This window comes from Protopterus annectens, chromosome 2.part0, assembly GCF_019279795.1.
Source record: "Protopterus annectens isolate FY-2018-M chromosome 2.part0, PAN1.0, whole genome shotgun sequence".
NCBI classification, from domain to species: Eukaryota; Metazoa; Chordata; order Ceratodontiformes; family Protopteridae; genus Protopterus; species Protopterus annectens.
The window spans coordinates 191857149-191879389 of NC_056728.1; the positions used below are offsets into that span (position 1 = coordinate 191857149).

The window sequence follows — 22241 nt, forward strand, 5'->3', positions numbered from 1 at the left end:
AATACTAAATTACATTTAGTGTATCTAGTGACTACAATTATAAATGATTTGTCAGAAAAAAAACTGATTTTAAAATGAACAGACCAGTCTGTATTCTACTCCGACATCTCAGGACAATAAAGAATACTGGTTGCTCTTTCCTTTCATAAAGCCATTTCCAGAAATGACTTACAGATTTTAACAGGATCATGCAGCTCTTAGGTTCATAGATGTGTACTAGGCTAATGACAGCTAGGGCCTCTAAGTTTAGTCATGCATCCCAAACCTCTGGTACCCTTGTTGTTGTTTAAACAGAGGTTTAAATCTACTGAGTTTGTCGGACAGCTTTATTCATGTGGGGATACTATTCCAGAGTTTAGCAATACACTGAGATTAGAGCCAGTCTCCTGCAACATCATTTGACTTATTTGTAAGTAATAAGAATTTGTTACAAGAGCAGAAGTCAGTAATACGTTGTGTAGTGCAGGGCATTTTTCTGGATGATTGAGTTTGTGTGCTGTATTTAGTTGTGAATAAGTTAAGTAGTTGTGCATTCAAGCCAGTTTAATTGTTTAAGCTATGACAACGGTGGGTCTTATGAGGGAGAATGGTGGAAAAATTAGATGATCCAAAAGAGTTATTGGATATTTCAAAGCTTTCAAATACCCTTCCTCCTATTAAATTGAATTTCTATTCAATGCACACACTTTTTGTACTTTGGTGAAGTCCAGCTAGTAAATTCACCAGTTCCATATTCCAAATACTCTACCTTTCCTCTTCTTTTCTACCACTATTACAAACCCTTTTGCAATCAGTATTACCCCTTTTCCTTTCTCCGATACTTTACTGAATATACATTCTGAAGTCCTTTCTTTGCCAAATATGCATACTCATCTCAATTCCAAATGTGTCTATTTTAGCACTGCTACTTGCACCCCAAACTGCTTAACACAAATCAGTACTCCAATTTTTGTCTTCAACTGCAATACCGTTGATATTCCACATTAAAAATAATGAGGCAGTCATTCCTGAAAGACTATTACTTTCAAATATTCTGCAAGACCGTTCTTTTGAGTACATTTCCAGCTTGAAATGTACACACTCGCATTAATGCTTGGCAGGTTGAACTTGTATGCAGTCACTGCATTTCAAGTCTGTTTGAACCTATGTCACATTTTCCCAGACTTTTTGCTTCAAATAAAAACACTTTGGGAGACAAGAACCTTACATTTTGAAGCCCTCTCACAAACAAGAACACAGAGCTATATACTCTTTCCAAAAAGTTTCTCCTCCATATACAGAAGCTTGCCACTACAGGTTTTATCTGTTTAAAGTTGGGATTAATCATGCTGAAAGCACATGCTACAGCCCGTGTTCCTTTTTGCAGATGCACAATTTGTGTGTATTTGCCAGCCACATATGAAAAACTTGCATGTTTAACCTTAAGAAAGAAGTGCAATGGTTACCACTAAAACAAACTAAATGAAGCACATAAGTAAACTAAATATTTATACAACCACCTGCAAAGGCATTCACTTCACTTTATATCAATCTTTCATTACTTTTTCCCAAACTGCTGACAGATCCCTTTTAATAACAATCAGCATATCTCCTATGCAATGCCTTAGAACATACTTTGTCAATTTTGGATTAACTATCAGCACCTGTAGACAAACCACAGTATACATATGGAAAGTTGAGAACATTACTCTATACTTCCACTTGGATAAAACAGGGAAATTAATATATTTTAATACACATTACATGCTCAGTATAATTTTACACATTCTCTTTTCTGCACAATATCAGTCATATTACTTATACCCAGTCTATCTTGTTAGAGTATATGCCTAGGGTAAATCAGTCAAGACAAATATATTTTCACCAACATAAAAAGTCACTGATGAAAACTTCCCTCTCCATCTCACATCAAGAATACCTCTGGCAAACTATACATATACAATATAAAAATGCAGTTTACTTAAAAGCATTATATACATTTTACTAAGAATAAAAACTTTTCTTATAACATACGGTTTTATCTTCAGTCCTACCACTGTCTTTCTAAAACATTAGTGGCAAAGTGGGAACTGTGCTTTAGAGTCCTCACACGAATATGACAGTTAGAAAAGTTTTAGCCACTTCTTGAATTATTTGCATGCTCAAATTGCAAGTTATGGAGATAACACTTTACAATTATCCCCTTTACTTCTGACTTTCACATTACTGCTGGTCTTCTTCCTCATTCAGTCTGATTATCGATTTTTCTAGTCCGCTCCTTTATCTCTGTTGCTCAATCCTTTTCCTTTGCAATAATGGAAAATGTTCCACTTGCATATTCTTTCTGCGGACTTTGATATTGTCAGAAGAATGAGAAGCTGAACGCCCTTCAGCTTGCTGACTCACTCATTCTTGGTAAACATTTTTATTTCCTCCTTTGCCTGCTCTACATCCAAAAAATAACTGCTCATCCAGAGAAATGTTCTAAAAACAGCTTGATGCGGTTGACACCTGCCTCTTGACATACCTTTACTGCAGTGATAAACAAGTTCCTGAACTGCTTAGTGTCAGCGAATAATTTTTTTCCCCGTTTCCAACTAAGTCTTTTCCTTTCTGCCCCAAATCTGTCAGGAGCAGCTCTTTCTGCTGGAATGATTACATCTTCACTACTCTAGGTCTTGTCTTCTTTCTCATGACCAGATTCAGAGCACACATAGTATGCCTTTTCAATTAAAATTCCAAATATGGGATACCAGACCAGTTGCTTATCTGTACTTTTATATAAAAAAAAAATAATGCAGTCTATTGCTTCCACTTTATCTGGTACAGCAAAAACACTCAAGTTTTCTCTACATGCTCCGTCTTTTAACTCCACTATTTACTAAAATAGTTCTTCATAACTCTCATACATTCAGCGTAACTCATTTTAGTCTCTGATTTTTGTATCAACAACTTATCTGAACAGCTACTTTATTTTTTTCTCTTCTTTCATCCTTTTGTCATTTGACTGTACACGTCATTTATTTTAAGCACCTCTGAATACATTTATTTTTTTCTCTAAATTACTGGAAGCCATCTTCTGTACAAAAGCTGAAACCTGAACTGTCTTTTGCTGAAAAAGCTACAGGCCTCTTCCCAACCAAAGTTTTTTCCTCTTCTCCTCCTTTCCTAATTGATGGTTTCTCTTACTTTCTCCAGAGCTGTTCTTTGCTGACATTCACGCAGTATGGTGACTAGCAAGTAACTCAGTTTTATCCAAACTGTTAATTTTACTGGGATTTATTTTTAACATCTCTCCAACTTTTTCACAGAGAGAGCTCAAACAATCTGCTCTTTAGAGTGTAGAACATCTTGGAATCACCATAACTGTGAATGATAAGGTGGCATATACTTTCTTGCCATATGTATTAGACAATCTCATCTCAATTCCCTGTCAAGAAATAACAGGCAAGTAGTGTGTTCATTCTAGATTACAAAATTTAAGCTCAAGATTACCTAATTGGATAAATTTATATTTAAGCATTAAGTGATTTAATGCATTTAGCAAGATTTTTGTTACGCTGCCTAACCAAATTTGTACGACAGCTAACCGAGGGTACCTTCCCTATGGCTTGTTTTACATATGAGGGAAATGGATTAAGAAGCTTCTGTTATGGCAATTACACACACCCACTAAACTCTGTTTCAGGATGGTCACTATAGAACATATGGTTTATATATGTGGAATATATTTAATCTCTGCTTCCACTCACTCACCCATCTTCCTTCATAGTGCACAGTCTGTGGTCACTACATTCAGTTCTAACCAAGATACAGCAGGAGATCTGCCACAAGACCCAACTCCCAAACGTTTTTACTGAGAATTATGTAATTTTGCAGTAGCCTGTGCTCACTGCATCCAATCCTGACCTGATACTGCAGAAGCTCAACCAAAAGGCTCAATTCTCAAAAGTTTTCACTGAGAACAGTCATTCTGCAATGTAAACAAGTTTAACATGAAAGGCCTTGCTGTGTATTAACTTTAATTAGTAAAATATGTGCACAGTGCCAGAAAGTGGTTGTGATATCCCCCCAAGAGAGTATTCCTTACGCTCCAAGGACCACTTGCTAAGTTGTCCAGTGTCCCTTCTCTTGACCAAAAGATTACACTGTATAGACCAGTTACTTAGTCTCCCCAGCTTTCTGATTTTTGCATTCAGGTAAATGAAAGAAAAATTGTTCTACTTTGTGTTTCCTTGTTAACTGCTTTGTACGGAGTACAAACTGATTGATCTCTGTAATAACTGATCTAAGGGTGTGGAAGCCTGCTAAGCTCAGTTTCACTTCACTCCCCTACCAACAAATGTCCCAGACACCCCTCTTACTCTATCATTACATTTCCCACAAACACACAGTTCACCTGTGACACCCATCCCCCCTAACACTTCCCAAACAACATTACTATCATACAAACACTGCTTTTTGCGTTTTCCTATTTCCCAACTTTCATCTAATATTTAGCATCATTCCCAACAAACTTTCTCCCTTCCATACTGTTTTGCATTACATCCATTCATATTCAGACCTCTCCCCAACAGCAACTATTATTCTACATTTCATCTTCTACTTTTCCAAATAAACCCTCACTACTTCCTAATTTAACTACATCCACATGCTGTATATCCTTTCAAACCCCTCCACTGCTTACATTTCAGAAACATAACAGAAACTACTAGGATAACCTCTCTTCCAACAAAGAAAACACATCCTTCCTTCCTACTACCTTCTATCACTTTTCAGTCTCTGCCGCCACTAAATATCCTACAGCCCTGCAACTTCTTGATTCCTTTTTCCCCACTATCTACTAGCAATAAAATACAGATCCTTTTACTTAATCATGTTGCTTCTCAGTCTGTTCACTATTCTCATCCTACTGAGCAATCTCATCCTTGAATCTCATGATTCAATAATAGCTCTCAACATCTCTCCAACTCCTATCCATACTTCCTCCCTAAACTCTCCACACATCACACCAATTTAATGATGCCCTTCACCCTTACCCCAAACATACACTGATATATATATATATATATATATACACACACACACACACACAAAAATCCTCCTAAGAGGAAACATTCACTCTAACCCTGGCTCCATCTATCACAACTAAGATCAAGGCAATTGTCTTCCATACAATACTCTAACCCTACAATGATCAATCCTCAACCCCAGTAATCTAACTTTTGTCACCATAAACATTACAAGCATAAAAAACAAAACTACTGAATGACATTGACTGGATTTACTCAACACAAGCCTGATACTCTCACTATAACTGAAACTTGGATTAAACCCAGCATAAATAACTCCAAAAGTACAGCCCCCCGGCTACATCATCATCCGTAATTACCATACAAACAGGAAAGGTAGTAGCAGTGTTAACATTTTTCAGCAACTACCACATTTCCCCTACAAGAAATCTATACCAAATTAAAAGTAGCAGAGATTCCCAACACTTTCTTAAAAATAAACAAATATGCATTACTGTCCTTTACATCCCTCCTGGTGAGAATACAGCTACACTAGAAGATATCCTACATTGGATACTGAATGATGTCAATATCAATCATTTGGACATAAACTCTAACTCCCCTACATAGCATGAACATACATTATAACAAGACATCAAATTCTTTATTAAACTGGATCCTTGTATCAGACCATAGGAAATTCACCACCACAAGTACAATGTCAGACTCTCTCAGTGATCATCGCCCAGTCTATAGAACCATACAGCTCATGTCCACTTAAACAGCATGTTTATAAGCAATGTGCAATCTGTCCAAGTTAAACACAGAAATTATCATCTATTAACTGAAACATCCTAAAAAGCCTTCCCTTGCATGATGCTGTAAATTAATTCAATACATTTTTTGTAAATAGCCTTGCACCTACTAGAAGGAAGAGACTAACATCAAAATAATGCAATCTGACTATCCAAAAAAGAGTAGAATGCTAATGCAGGAAAGAGAAAAATCATGGAAAGAATGTCAAACATAACACTACAATATTTCAAAAACTTCAGCGTGTTCCACAACTGTACTAAAATGCAAAAAGAAGTTATGCACTTACCATAATCTTCTATGTTTGTTGTCCTTGATCTCGCCTTCCTTCTTGTTGGTTCGGTGCCGACCCTCAGCTCCAACTCGGCCATATTCTAAAGCTCGAGAGCTTCCACTGGCTCAAGGCTAGACCCTATCCCATCAAGCCTAGCACCAGTTACCCAGATCTCATTTGTGATAACCCATAACACTAGGCCACAATGTAAAGACATATAAACTATAGACATATATAACAAAATATTTATGTATATGTATATAAGAAAAACCTCCAAGCCATAAGTAGAAATTCTTATTCTATCCAACTCAGAAGACAGGAAGGGAATCAAGGCCTATATAGCCAAAGATGGATAACTCCTCTCGATCCTCCAGGAGGGGGAAGGAGGGTGGTATGCAAGAAGGAAGGCGAGATCAAGGACAACAAACATGGAACATTATGGCAAGTACATAACTTCTTTATGTTATGTTGCCCGTATCTCGCCTTCCTTCTTGTTGGTTGGGACAGCGTCCTCAACACCTTCTTGTTGGGTGGCTCAATGGATTATACTCTTCAGAACCATGGAACCCAAGGATGCCCTGTTCCAGGAGGTCACATTTACTTTGTAATGAGTAATGAAGGTATGGGGATTAACCCATGTAACTGCTGCACAAAATGAGTCTAAAGGCAGTCTGACTCGAAAGGCAGTAGAGGTAGACAAAGCCCTGGTTGAGTGTCCTCGAATTTTACCTGGTAGTTGTTTGTTCTGTGAGTTGTAGACGTAAGTAATGGTATCCAAAATCCATCTTGATAAAGTCACTTTTGATACCGGAGTTCCCTTTTTGATCTCTGCAAAGGATACAAACAATTGCTCAGATTGTCTGAATTCCTGAGTCCTGTGCAAATAGAAACGTAATTGTCTATGAACATCCAATTGGTGGAGTTTATAATCTGCCTTGTTGCCAGAGTTCGGAAATAACAGTGGTAGTTCTATCGACTGATTCAGACTGAACTCTGAGCAAACTTTTGGTAGAAAGGAAGGGTTAATCCCGAGAGAAACCATATCTTTGTGGAAAATTAAATAAGGGGAATTAATGGAAAGGGCTTGTAATTCTGATACCCTCCTAGCTGAGGTAATGGCGATCAAGAAAATAGTTTTCCAAGTCAAAAATTTTGGAGCACAAGAACTGGCTGGTTCGAATGGAGGAAGAATCAAGTCAGCTAGGACTAAATTTAAATCCCAAGGAGGAAGTGGTTCTCTTATTGGGGATCTCAAAAGGATGGTACCCCCGCAGAAAAGCTTTGCATAGCCTGTGGGACGTAACATTAGAACCCATTTCTCCCACATGGAAGTTGGAAATAGCAGCCTACTGAACTCGGATAGTTGCTGCTCCTTGGTTAAACGTTTCAGCCAGGAATTCTACTATCTTTGAAATGGGTGCAGTAAAAGAATCAATATTATTGTTGACAGCCCAACTAGAGAACCGTTTTCATTTATTAGTATACAGTTTCCTCATAGACGATTTGTGAGAGAAGATGAGAATATGTTGTATGGCCGGGGAGATGTCAGGAAGCCTGGCTAAACCGGGAAGTGTTGGAACCAAGCTGTCAGCAAGAGGGCTGTAAGAAGGATGGAAAGTGCCCAACTGATGCATCAGCAGGTCCGGAGCTGGGTCCAGGATCCAAGGCTCCTCCAGGAGATGGGGCCATAGAAATGGGAACCTTGGGGATCAGAGGAAACAGAGGAATGCCATACAGAAGTCCCGGGGGCCAATCATGAACAAGTGCATCTCTGGGTGATCGTCCTGGTGGGGAGACTAGGGTGAAACAGCTGCTGCATTTGGCATTGATGGATGTGGCAAAAAGATTGCAGCAAGGCTGAAGACAATGCAGAGGCATTTTCTACAAATCCATGCAGAATTGCCTTAGCAAATCCTGCCTGGATTTGGAGACAGTGTCTAGCTTGTAATGTTTTGTAAAAATATGACAATATGACTAAACCAAGTAGCAGCTTCCAAAATGGAATGAGCATCTAGACCTTTGAAGAAAGCCGCCAAGGAGGCAACAGATCTAATAGAATGGGCCTCAACAGAAGATAAGGATTTCCCATGAAAGTCATAGCAAAACACAATGGTCTTTCTTAGAATTAATCCACAAAACGAAGCCAGCAAGTATGGAAGGTGCAAAAAGCAATTTATTCAGCCCAGCGGAAAAATCCCCTGAGTAACAAAGGCAGACACATCAAAAAGTCCAGACCGGTTTCGGCTCAGCAGAGCCTTCTTCAGTGGATACAAACAGTAAACAGTTTGTATCCACTGAAGAAGGCTCTGCTGAGCCGAAACCGGTCTGGACTTTTTGATGTGTCTGCCTTTGTTACCCAGGGGATTTTTCCACTGGGCTGAATAAATTGCTTTTTGCACCTTCCATACTTGCTGGCTTCGTTTTGTGGATTTGCACTTTTTCTGCCGTGCAAGGGTTTTACGAGCATCTGTTTTGTTCTGGCTTTTGGTCTTTCTTAGAACTCCAATTTTATTTTATTGTATATTTGTTGACTGGGCTGGTCCAATTGGATATATGTCCATTTTTAGCAGTGGTCTGGGGAGAAAAGCTCCAAGTGAAAATATTAATAAACATTAATAAACAGAGTTACAAATGTAGCTTAGAGAAAAATAATAGCATTAGCATATTCTTTGCAGTGGCAACAATAAGCAATTAATTACAAATAGAGGGTGTTCAAATTGAGCATGATCGCAGAAAAGTAAGTTTTAGTAAAGATTTGTACGCATGATAAATGAGTGCTAGGAGCAAATTGCAAGCTAGTCAGGGTTAGTACAGAGGCAGAGCCAGTGAGTTATGAGGTGAGTTTTGAGTTGGGATTTGAGATAGACAATAATTTATTTATTTATTTATTTATTTTTATTTTATTTTACATTTGTTGACCGGGATAGTCCGACTGGATGCATGTCCATTTTCAGCGGAGGCCCAGGGAGAAAAGCTCCAAGGGTAAGCAGATACGGCATTACATAATGCCAGCATTACATATTACAAACAGACTATTTACAGAGATTACATAAGTAAGCAAGTTAAACAAGTTCCACAGGTTACAGTTAATCCTGAGCACAAGTCAGGATTAAATGAAACTACATAGTAAACTGGTTAACAGATTTTTACACATTCTAGAGAGAGAGTTAGCCAGGCTTGATACAATGACATAGCCAGTTAAGTGACAAATGTTGTTTGAGTCTAGTTTTAAATTGACCTAAGGTGGAAAGTAAGGTAATATCAGCTGGAAGAGAGTTCCAGGATCTACTTAGAGTTTGCAAAGAGAGAATCACCGGCTGTGTTATTAATTTTGCTAGTCTGAATTAGTAGTTTGTTAGAGGATCGAAGCGGTCTAGGATTGTTATAGGGGGGTGATAATATTTTTAAGTGCAGGAGTATTGTCCGGATTATAGAGGATTTTATAGGCCATAATCAGTTGGTTGTACTGGATTAGGCTGGGTAGTTCAAGCCAACCAAGCTGATTTAGATTGATGCAATGATGTGTCCTAAAAGGCAGCCCAGTGGCAAACCTGGCAATGTGGTTGTAGCAAATTGAGAGTTTGTTAAGGACAGTCTTGTTCAAATTCGAGAGTAGAGGGGATGCATACAGAAGGGTTGAAAGAAGGTGAGAGCGAGCTATGGCAATTTTAGCTGGAGGGGTTAGGAAGGCTTTTATTAAGTGACCCTAGTTTTTTATTGATGGTTTTGATAGTTTGGTTAACATGTAGGTCAAATTTTAGATTATTGTCTATGATGACACCTAATAGGTTTGTAGATGGGTCAGGGGAGATTATTGTGCCATCATTTGATTTTATGGTAAAGGTGAAAGCGGTAGACCTACGTGTTGGTGAACATAACAGCATTTTAGTTTTTTTGGGGATTTAGGATCAGACGATGTTCAGAAAGCCAGTTTTCTATTTTATTAAAGGTGGTCTGGGTAGCTGACCTTAACTCTACTGGAGATGTGGCTGAGCAAATCAGAGTAGAGTCATCAGCATATTGGATACAGCTGACTTTTTGGGATGACAGTATAAAGGTCGTTAATGAAGATGGAGAAAGTACAGTTTTGTACCTACCATAAATGTAGATGTTCGAGGATCTACATTGCTGCAGTCATAACCTGTGGGTAGTCCGCTGTCCTCGATCGGCCCGAATACCAAAGAGCTGGGCTGGCGCCGGTCATTGTCGCCTAGAGCTGACGTCAGTACGTCGTAGTACATAAGCGCATGACCGATGCCATATCCTCAGTCTTTCTTGCCCCAGATGTCAGAAGGCCTAAGAATGACAGAAGGCCAGAGCCAAAATAGTAAACGCCCAACAACTACCAGTGTGGAAATAAAGATAACCCTAAAAAAACACAGCAACCACAAACTATAGAGGGGAAGGAGGGAGGGATAATTGGACTGCAGCAATGTAGATCCTCGAACATCTACATTTATGGTAGGTACAAAACTGTACTATGTTCTTCGTCTCACATTGCTGTAGTCATAACCTGTGGGTAGAATCCCAAAGCAAAGGAAAAGGGAGGCTGGCAAACTAAATAGCATTAGGAGCTGCTAACATGCCCTGTAAAACTGCAGTGGCAAACCCAGCCCTGGACTTGGAATAAAGAGGAGATGGTAATGCTTAGTAAAAGTGTGTACTGAACTCCAAGTAGCTGCCTCCAAAATATCCTTAGTAGCTACACCCTCAAAAAGCAGTAGATGTGGCAGTAGCCCTAGTAGAATGAGGTCTGATCCCAGCAGGAACATTCTTCCCATGATGAGAATAACAAAAGCAATACATTGACCAATCCACTTTGAAATAGTCTGCTTTGAAACAGCTTTCCCTTGTGAACCCAAAGCAAAAGAAACAAATAACTGTTGAGTCTGTCTGAACTCCTTAGTTCTGCTCAAATAATACCGTAACTGCCTGTGGATATCCAAAGAATGCAAGACTTTTTCCCCCTTATTTTGGGGATCAGCATAAAAAGTAGGCAAATGAATAGACTGGTTCAAGGCCACATTAGAAATCACTTTAGGCATAAAAGTAGGGTTAGTTCGCAAAGAAACTCTATCCTTATGAAATATCAGAAAGGGTTCAACTGCCATGAGTGCATGCAATTCAGATACCCTCCTAGCAGAAGTAATGGTCAACAAAAAAGCAGTCTTCCAAGACAAAAACTTCAACTCAGACGTAGCTGCAGGTTCAAAAGGAGGTAAAGTAAGCTTCTCCAACACAAAATTGAGATTCCAGGAAGGAGTAGGAGCTCTACGTGGGGGTCTTATATTCTTTGCCCCTCTAAGAAATTGTTTGAACAAAGGGTGAGAAAATAAAGGAGGGTCACAATCATAGTGAGCAGAAATGGCTGCAGCATGAACCTTCACAGAAGAGAATGACAAACCCTTGTCCAGTAATTCAGTAAGATACTGTAGTGCAAAACTCAAATTAGGCACTGAAACATCAAAGCCCTTTGCTGTGCTCCAAAGAAAAAATCTCTTCCATTTATCAGCATAAACTTTTCTAGTACTAGGCCGCCTGGCTTCCAAAATGACATCTAAAACCTGTTGAGGAAGCTGAGACCCCACCGGCTCCATCACAGAATAGGCTGTTAGATGCAGGGACTGCATCCGAACATTGAGAAAATGATTGTTTGACTGGGATAACAAATGAGGAATCTGTGGCAGAAGCCAAGGAGGCTCCTGAATTAAACTCCTCAGCAGAGGATACCAATGCTGACGTGGCCAATCTGGTGCTATTAGAATCATGCAAGGCTTGTCCCGCCTGACTTTCAAGAGTACCTTGGGAAGAAGAGGCAGAGGAGGAAAAGCATAAATGTGAAGGTTGTTCCAACTGAAAGATAGAGCATCCACTTTCCAAGCATTTAGGTGGAACATCTTTGTGCAAACTTTTGGCAGTTGAAAATTCAGTGGAGAAGCGAACAGATCTGTGTCTGGAGTTGTCAATTGTTTGAATACCTGAGGATCCAGTTTCCACGATCCACAATTTGCCTGCTCAATACATCTGCTAGGGAGTTCTGTGCTCCTGGCAGAAACCGTGCTTGAAGATTGATTTGCAAACTCAGAGCAGTCTCCCACAAAATGATTGCTTGTCTGCAAAGAGGGTAGGAATGGGTTCCCCCCTGCTTGTTGATGTACCTCATGACTGTTGTGTTGTCTGTTTGAATCAACACCTGTCCCTGAAGTAGGTCCTTGAAGGCCATCAAAGCAAATTGGACTGCTAACATCTCCTTCATGTTGATATGCAAATGTAGTAGTTTGGGAGGCCACATGTCTTGTATCCTTTTCCCATTGAAGTGTGCTCCCCAAGCCAAGTCCAAGGCATCCGTCGTTAGGATCTGACTCGCCTCTGGTCGGGTCACAGAGAGTCCCTTGTTTAGGTGACATTCCTGAGCCCACCACAAGAATTCCTTCTGGATGCAAGGTATAATCCGAATGACAGTTTCCAAACCGTGGCAGTGTTGAGTCCACACACTTTTGAGGTACCATTGTAGCTTCCTCATATGCAGTTTGGCATTGGGAAGTACTAGAGTGCAAGATGCCATGAACCCCAAGGCTTGAAGGACTGTCCTTGCAGTCAGCCTGGACATTACTGATAACTGCTGGAAGTATAGATGAAGAGTTCTTTGTTTGTCCGGGGTCAGAAATGCCATCTGAGAAGCTGTATTCAGTCTCACACCCAGAAAGCACATGTCCTGAGAGGGCACTAGACTGGACTTTATTTAAACTGCCATTACATACTGGAGATGTTGTAGTAACTTGTCTTTGTTTTGAGCAAGAATCAGGCAATCGTCCAGATAAGGATAAATTTGTATTCCTCTCTGTCTGAAAAAGCAATTACAGGAGCCAGAACAGATAAACCAAAGGGCAATGCAGAGAACTGATAATGAGAAGTACCAGCCCGAAATCTCAGGAATCTCCTGCAGCTGGGCCTGATAGGGATGTGAAGATAGGCCTCTGAGATCCAGGGTTACCATCCAGTGATCTTCAGCATAGGCAGAAGTTGTTGTAATGTTAACATCTTGAACTTTGGAATGTCTAGGTAGGTATTGAGAATGGACAAATCCAGAATTGGCCTCCAAGTGTTTCCTTTCTTTGGCACTAAAACCTAGGCCTACTTCTGACGGAGGGACCACCTGAATTGCCCCCATCTGTAAAAGTAAAGAAATTTGCTCCTGAGCCTCCATCCTTTGCTGAGGAGGCACATCCGGCATGCCTCTGAAAGGAGGAAAAGTGTGAAAATAAAACTTGTACCCGTGATTTATTATATCCAACACCCATTTGTCCTGGGTGACCAAATGCCAGTTTTGTTTGAAAAGTCCCAACTTTCCTCCTAGAGGAGCTGCCAGTAGAGAAGGGTCTGGCAGCGGAAGATATAGGTCATTGGGTCTGTTTACTTAAAAGGCTGACCCCTGCCCTCACCAGAAGACTGTGCAGGAGAACTCCAAGTCCTAGGTCTGAAAGAACCCTGAGCGTGAGCTCTGCCTCTACCACGCCTAGACCTGCCCTTAGACTGATAATCCGAAGAAGGAAAAGACCATCCTCTAGCAGGCCAATTCCTACTAAACTTAGGGGGCTGCACCTGCATAAAATCTTTGACCGTCTGCATAGACTTAGCCTCATCTTCCATCTTTTTCAAAACCGATTCCACAGAAGGACCAAAAAGTACTTCAGATTGAAGAGGAGCATCCAAAATCTGAGCCTTAACATGCTCTGACAAATTTTGATCCTTAAGCCAGGCATGTCTACGAATAACTGAACCTGTAGCAGCCACCCTGGATGCAGCCTGAAGAGCATCTAAACCACACTACAAAGAATGCTTGCCAACTTGATCTGATGCATGAACCAACTCCTGGAGCTCCTTACACTCTATACCCTCAGATAAAGCATCCACCTTAGATTTCAATTGACCTAACAAAAAATTCTGATACTTCAGCATATGAAATTGGCAATTCAAAGCCCTCATAGCTAACGTAGAGGAGGTGTACACTTTTTTCCCCCATCTATCTAAAGCTCTAGAATCTTTATCCAAAGGAACTGGATTCTTAGCCACAGAAGCCCTAATACCCTTCGGACCTTGAGTAATAGTTTCCGGATCAGCTCTAGGACTCTTGTACAAATACTTATGTGCTTCTGGAACTCTATAATTTCTGTCTGGCTTAACAGGGGCAGGAGGTAAAGAATCAGGATTAAGGGAAGATTCAGAAAAAACATCCTGAACAACTTCTAAGACAGGAGGAATAGCCAAGGGCCTATGCTGTGGCAGAAACAAAAATTCCCTGAGCCGTTTCCAAGAATCCGAAAAATCCTGACTTTCCCACTTGAAATGCTCCCTCATGGAATGTAAAGTCTCAGAAAAAGAAAAATCCTCAGGAGGAGAAGCAGAAGGACAGCAGTCCTCTGCATCCGAATCTAAATAAGAAGGGAATTCCTGAATTTCTTCAGCTGAGGAATCAGAGTAGTCTGAGGAATGATCCATCCCCTCTAAATCTGCCTCCACCCTAGGCCTCTTCTCTGGGGGGGGGCATAGAACCCCTGATCAAAGTAATCAAGTCCTTAGCCATTTTTAACATATGCTTTTTAGGAACAGGGGCTGGAGAGCTAGAACTATGACCAGGGCCAACATGACAAGGTTTGGCCTTAGCATGGGCTTTAGCCACTGAAGTAGAAGGCCTAATAACCTTCTGTAAAGATGGAACTACAGACACCTGAGAAGCACCTTCAGCCGGGCCTAACTCCTGAGAGGCCAACTCCTGTAAAAGTAAAGGTTCCCCATGGGATTCAGCCGAACCCTCGGCAGGATCCACAGATTCAACCGAGGCTCAGAGAACCGGCGTCCGCAACGGACGACTCATCCGGTTTAGACTTCAAAGATCTATCTTTACGCTTTTTAGCGGTAGCGGGCGTCGGAGAATCTGACGGCATGTTATAGTTACACCTTTTACTGAAAACAAGCCTGGCACAGTCTAATCTCCGTTTAATGGTGCGCTTGTTAAATCTAGCACAAAAGCATCACCCGACCACGTCGTGCTCAGGCCCTAAGCAAGGAATACAGAAAGAATGAAAATCCTTATGAGGTATCTGTTTCCCACAAGAAATGCAATTATTAACTTTTTCTGACATCCGGATAACTGAGGCAAGAAAAGACAAAGATTTCTAACGGGTACTTAGCCCAACTTGGTCTTCGGTCTGAAACTCGATAAATGAAAATTTCAGAACGCCGAACGGCACTTGCAAACGCTGCTTCTGCTTCGGACCACGCGGCAAGAAAGACTGAGGATATGGCGTCGGTCATGCGCTTATGTACTACGACGTACTGACGTCAGCTCTAGGCGACAATGACCGGCGCCAGCCCAGCTCTTTGGTATTCGGGCCGATCGAGGACAGCGGACTACCCACAGGTTATGACTGCAGCAATGTGAGACGAAGAACATCAGCAAGGGCCCTAGTATAGAGCCTTGTGGTACTCCGAGGGTGTTAGGTAGAAGGTTAGAGAGTTTGTTCTGCCAGAGGACAGCCTGCTGTCGATCATTCAGGTAGGATTGAAACCATTGGAGGGCTCCAGTATCTAGACAGAATGTTTGCAGGGTGTGGATTAAAAGTTGGTGATCAACCATATCGAATGCCTTGGAAAGATCCAAAAAGAGGGCTGAGGATATATAATTATTGTTGCGATTATAATTTATGGTGTTAGTAAAGGCTAGGAGGGCTGAAGTAGTGCTGTGATGAGGACGGAAGCCATGCTGAGTGTCTGCCATAAGGCGATTTTGGATTAGGTGGTGCATGAGTTGTCTATGAATACATTTTTCCATAATCTTTGCAAGTGGAGAGAGTATAGCTATTGGCCTATAATTGGAGAATTTAGTAGAGCTGCCTCCTTTGTGAAGTGGGATTACATAGGATATTTTCCAGATGGTGGGAATTTTAGCTTCTACTATGGTTCTATTGATTAGTATTGAGACGGGGTAAGCAATAGCATCAGCTGATTTTTGTAGGTACTTGGCAAGGAGTTGATCAGCAGAAAGTGTAGTGGGTTTTAATTTTTTGATCAAGGTACGGATAAGTGAAGTGGCGACTGGTTGGAAGCTGAACGCAAGTAGGTTTCTAGGGGTGCTACTTATTTGGCTTACGCCACCCTTTTAGTATGGGAAACTATACCATTATTTTGCTGTGCCTCAGTCTTTGGGTGATGAATAAGGTTTAAGTCTCCGCCTTTGTGGCTCTCTGATGATCTAGATTTTTGAGGTGAAGCATATTCATCTCAATCATTGGCCTGATGAGTGATGAGTAAAGGGAGACTATGACCTCCTTGATCTAGATGAGAATCCCTTCATGATGAATGACAGACTACTATCAACCTGGGTCCCCAGGTTTTTGGCATTTAACTTTTTGCAGTCATCTGCAAACTTTGTCAGCCATACCCTCCCTTTGAGTCTGACATGGCGCCAGCAACTCTGACCCTGTGGGTTCTGTACCCATCTTGTGATGTATGGGTTGACATTTAAACTGATGAGTTTTTCAATGATAAGCCAGATCGAGGTAGGCTGTATGGACTGCCTTTCCTCATCAATGGCTTTGGTGACTGTTTCAAAAGTCAACCAAGTTTAAAAGGCATGATCTGCCTTTGACAAAGCCAAACTATCCAGAGGTAAGACTTTGATTAAACAGCTGTCCGACACCATCAGGTCCCATGGATGCTGTGTTGCACTGAACCTGTCAGCCAGTATGTTGGCAATGTCTGTAGGATCAGTAATCGCATATCTGGGAGTTTCCTCCCAGGTTTCTAACATAGCTAAAGAAGGCCTTATGATTGTCTTTTGAGTCTTTAGCTATTTTTCTCTCGAAATTTGCTTTGGATGATTTTATGAGAGCTCTTAGTTTTTACTTATAGTGATCAAGGGTGTCTTACCTTTTAAGGATTTTGCTCTATCTTGTAGTAGCTTCCTCCTTTTGTTGTAGAGTTTGTTTATGGCTGGGGTCCACCAGACTGGACGCTTGCAGTCTTTGTTTTGCTTGGGATTGCCTTATCCATGCAGTCCTGCAGGTGCTGGTAGAAGGCATTTGTACTGTTTTCCGGGGCCTTAAAGGAGACCACACTAGTCTTTAGAAGTGTGAAGTCGGCTTTTGAGAGTTTTACTGTGGTCTTTTTATTTCAGGTGGGGTGGGATGAGGACCTCCAGATTAGTTTGTGGTCTGATCTCACCAGTGAGTGTTGAACATTGTGCTCCCATGTTCGTGATGATGAGATCAAGTATGTTATCTCCTCTTGTGGGGATGGTGACTAGTTGTTCCATGGCATTTGAGTTTATGAATTCCAGGAACTTTTGGGCTAGGGTGTTTGGGCTTGAGTAGTGTTCCCAGTCTATATTAGGGTAATTGAAGTCACCTAGTATGATGGTGTTTGGTGATACATTTATCACCTCTAGTGTTTTCAGGAAGGCCATGTGAGGTTCCTGAGTTTGTGAGGGTGGCCTGTAACATGCTACAATTTGCAGAGCAGTCCACCTGGATGGTCTCAGTCTTGAGGTGTGGGTGTCCTTGATGAATATGGATACCTCCTTTCTTGGTATTGTCCGGATTTTGGGGGGGTGCTCTCAGGAGCCTTGAACCAGGTTTCTGTCTTACAGGACCAGGGGAGCTAGGAGGTAGTTGGCTAGCTAGGGCTTCAATTGTCTCAGTAAAGAATTGGTTAAAACTATCAGAAACATCTTCAGGGGTTTTTATCAATAGTAGTAGCAGGGATTAGGGTTGAAGTTTGTCCAGGATGTAGTGGATTATTTAAACCTGCCCAAAACTTCTGAGGGTTATTTTGGTTTACTGTCTGTAAATTACAGTAGTATTGTTTTTTGTCTTGTAAAATTGATTTTTTGGTTTCGTTCCTGGATTGCCTGTATTTAATGTGATCTTGAGGGTCTTTAGAAGAACACCATGAAGCCCATGCTTTGTTTCTAAGGGTAATTTTGAGTTTAGACTCTAAAGAAAGCCATGGTGCAGTTTTTGCCTTGGTTCTCTTTGAACAAACAGGTGCATGCAAATCAAGGATCTCAAGGAATTTGTTGTTAAAGTATGCTACTGCTTCCTCTAAGGGGAGGTGTTTTAGAATAGACCAATTACATGAGTTTAGTTCTTGTTGGAATTTGGCAGGGTCAAAGTTTTTATTGTTTCTAACCTTTCTGAGCAAGGGTTGTTGGGAATTAATGGTTTTGTGCTTAATTACATATGTGAGAAGGTGATCGCTTAGGCCATTAAGGAGGGTACCAGAGGTGTACAGTTGGGGTGACTGTTTATGAGTACCCAGTCAAGTATACTTTCTTTTTGGTTGGGTTTACCTATCCTGGTAGGGGTGGATATGATTTGTGTAAATGCATGCAGGTTAATATGGGTGGTTGGGGATTCTAAGGAACAGGTGCCCCAGTCTATGTTAAAGTCTCCAAGTAGTAGGGTTTCTTGGGGGTAGTGACATGATAGCCAGTGCAGGACATCTTCAAATGTAGATATATTATTACCTGGGGGAATGTACATACAGATGATATTAATGCATTTATTTTTATTACGTTGCAATTAAGAGATAGTTTGTTTGGAAACTGGTAAACCCAGATCCCTAGAATGAAAGGACACAAAGAATTGATCAGACCACCTAATACACTTTGTTTTATCAAGATAAAATCTGAGCTGTCCATGCACAAAGTATGCAGAACCCTCTCACTAGGAGACTGTGGTGAGGGAAAGAAAGTGGGCAACTGAATGGACTGATTAAGCGACAACTCATTCACCACTTTGGGCATGAAAGATGGATTAGTTTTCAAGGATACTCTGTCCTTGTGGAAAACCAAAAGGTGGGGAGAATCCATCAATGCCTAAGTCTCAGAGACCCTTCTAGCACAAGCTAAAGCTACTAAAAGTACTGTTTTTTCATGTCCAAAATTTCAGAGAAGCAGAGGTCACTGGCTCAAAAGGGGCCTGAGTAAGCTTCTCTAAAACACAGTTAAGATGCCAAGGAGGAGAAACTGGTTTCCTGGGAGGTTTAATGTGCAGGACGCCTTTAAGGAAAAGCTTAACTTCTATCTGGAAGCTAAGGGAGGAGTCGATGGCAAACAGTCAGAGCAGAGCAGAGCAGTGGACTTTGAGGAATATGAAAAGCTCCTGTTAAGCAACTCACACAAGTAAGAAAGTACTAAAGGAATGCCTGCAAAGAGGGGCTCCAGTTTTCTTCTGTGGCACCAGATAGAAATTTGTTTCTATTTGGAAACATAAGATTTCCTAGTATTGGGTTTCCTGGCGTGTGGCAAAACCCTAAGCACATCCATAGAAAAAAGATGCCTAAAGGGAATTAGAAGTTGATCACCCAACAAGGTTAGCTCCAGAGTTGACAGATGTGGATGAATCAAGGATTCCTTGTCCTGAGTGAGTAGGTCCAACTGGTGAGGTAACTTGCAGAGATAACTCTTGGCTAGTTACAGAAGAGGGAACCAATGCTGTCTTGGCTGAAAGGGAGTCACTAGCAAGATCATTGGGTTGTCCTGCAGAATTTTCAGCAGGACTTTCTGAATTAGAGGGAAGGGGAGAATGCATAAATAAACATCCCCTTCCATGAGAAACAGAGAGCGTCCACCTTCCAAGCCTGAGGGTGAGGGACCCTGGCACAAAAAGAGGAAGATGTCTGTTCAGAGGTGAGGCAATGAGGTCCGTTTCTGGAGTACCCAACCAGTGAACTAGATACAGGAACACCTACTGTGAAGCATCCACTTGTGGAATTGTGTCATGGATCAGCTTAATGTGTCTGCCACTGAGTTCTGAACAGAGGGGAGGTACACAGCATGAAGAGTCACTTTGTACTGGATAGCCAGTTCCAATGACTTGATGGCTAATCGACAAAGGTGGTAAGATTTTCTGCCCTCCTGCTTGTTTATGTACCAAAGGACCATGGTACTGTCCGTAAGGATCCTTAGTGGTCCTTGCAAGAACAGAGGATGAAAAGTCTGCAAGGTCAGAATTAGAGCCCTCATCTCTCTGATGTTGATGTGCTCCCTCTGTTGAGAGGGAGACCAAAGACCCTGAACCTTTCTGAAAACAAAATGTGCTCCCCAACCTAAGTCTGAGGCATCTGTAAAGAACTGCTGAGCCAGCTGGGGTACTTCAAGTGGAAGGCCTGGGTTCTAACGGAGTTACTGCATCCACTAAAGCGGATCTGTTTTCAGGCAGGAAGAACAGGAATCAAGACATCTAAAGGATAGGCATGCTGGGACCAGGTAGTCTTTAGAAAACCCTAGAACTTTCTCATGTGTAATTTTGCAAAGGGCAGCATGAGGACTGTGGAAGCCATAAACCCCAGTAGTCTCAGAAATTCCCTAGCCATTATGGAAGGAAGAGACAGAAGGGACTCCATGAAACTCCTTAGAAAGAGGACTTTTTCTGAAGGCATGGACACCATCAAGTCCGTTCAGAACCTGCACCCCAGGAAAATGAGATCCTGGGTAGGGATTAGACTGGATTTTTGGAAATGTACTGAAAATCCTAGACCCTGCAGAAAGGGAATAGCTAGGGACAGATGTTGTTTTACTAGATCTGGGCTGTTGGCAAGGAAGAGCAGATCATCCAAGTACGGGTACACCTGCAGACCTTTTACCCTTAGGTAGGCAATGGCCAGGGCTAGGCACTTTGTAAGTGCACTTGGTGAGTGGAAAGACCAACAGGAAAGGCAGAGAACTGAAAGTGCAAATAACCCACAGAGAAACGCAAGAACTTCCTGAACTGAGGATGTACAGGGATACGCAGGTAAGCATCCTTGAGGTCCAGAAAGGCTAGGAAGGATCGAGGAGGGGCCAGGGGAAGAAGAGATTGAAGAGATAGCATCCTGAAAGAAGGCACCACCAGGAAAGTATTTAAGAGGTAGTGGTCTAGGATAGGCCTCAAAGGACCATCTTTTCTTGGCACAAGAAACATCCTGGAGAAGAACCCCTTTCCCTGTTGGTCTGGAGGAACAGTCTGGTCTGAGAGCTGAGTAAGCAACAAGGGGAACAGATGAAGGTGGCTGGATGGGGGCTTTGGTATCGCCTGGAAGGGAGGAAGAGTCTTCCAAGTTATAAAGTATATGCTTTGAATGATGGAAATGACCCAGGAGTGATCTCCATCCAGTTTGAAAGGGAAAGGCGAAGAGATAAAGGAGTATGACTTAGAAGAAGCACTTGTCATCACAGAGAACTTGGTCTGATCTGAAAGGGCTGTTGAGGAGCAGGGGCAGAAGCAACAGACTGACTGTGGTGGTCTCCTGAAGAATTCTTTGGCCTAGTCCAGATGAGACCAAAGTGGGGGAGCAAGCAGGCCTTCTGAAAAAAGGAGTTTTGGCTGGGAAATTCCTACTGAATTTAGGGACTAGGGAAACAGGAAAGTGTTTCAAATCCTGGAGCTCCTTACCCTTTTCTTTCAGGGATTTAAAATGCTCTGCAGCTAATGTGCGAAAAAGGGCAGAGTTATCCAAAGGAGTATCAAGCAATTTGGCCTTTATGTCATCAGGAAGTGACTGAAGGCATAACCAAGAATCCTTGTGGTCCAGAAAGGCTAGGAAGGATTGAGGAGGGACAAGGGGAAGAACAGATTGCAGAGATAGCATCCTGAAAGAAGGCACTACCAGGAAAGCATTTAAGAGATCGATTTAACCAATGCACTGCTGTCCTGGAAGATGCCTCCACAGCATCATAACTACATTTGATGGAATGTCTTGCTACCTGGGAGAAAGCAGACAAAATAGTAAGAATCTGAGATTTAGTCTCTGAATCAGTTAATTGAGAGAGAGTCTGGGAGGCCTGAGAAAGCAGAGCCAGAGAGCACCTAGACATGTGTGTCTGGTATTTAACAGCTCTAATTGCCAAAGAAGAGGTATAGACCTTTGTTCCCAATCTTTCCAAAATCTTGCTTTCTATGTCAGTAGGGAGTAACTCTGCAAAAGGTGACATGCGAGAAGATTTGTCAGAAGTAATAAAGACCACAACAGGGTCAGCAGAAGGACATTTAAAAAGAAACTTACAGTCATAAGGGACCTTATAAACTCTGTCAGGTCTTTTAGAGGCAGGGGCCTGGGAATCTGGGTTTTCGGAGGGTGATGCAAAAGATCTAAAAAAGCTGAAAGGACTGGTGGGACTGCTG

The 22241-nt window shown here is 41.6% G+C and overlaps 1 protein-coding gene across 1 annotated transcript in view; it reads right to left on the reverse strand.

Moving 5' to 3' along the window:
• EPB41L5 (erythrocyte membrane protein band 4.1 like 5) overlaps positions 1-22241 on the reverse strand; it is a gene marked incomplete in the record, with an annotated part of 2576260 nt that overhangs the window by 376811 nt on the left and 2177208 nt on the right.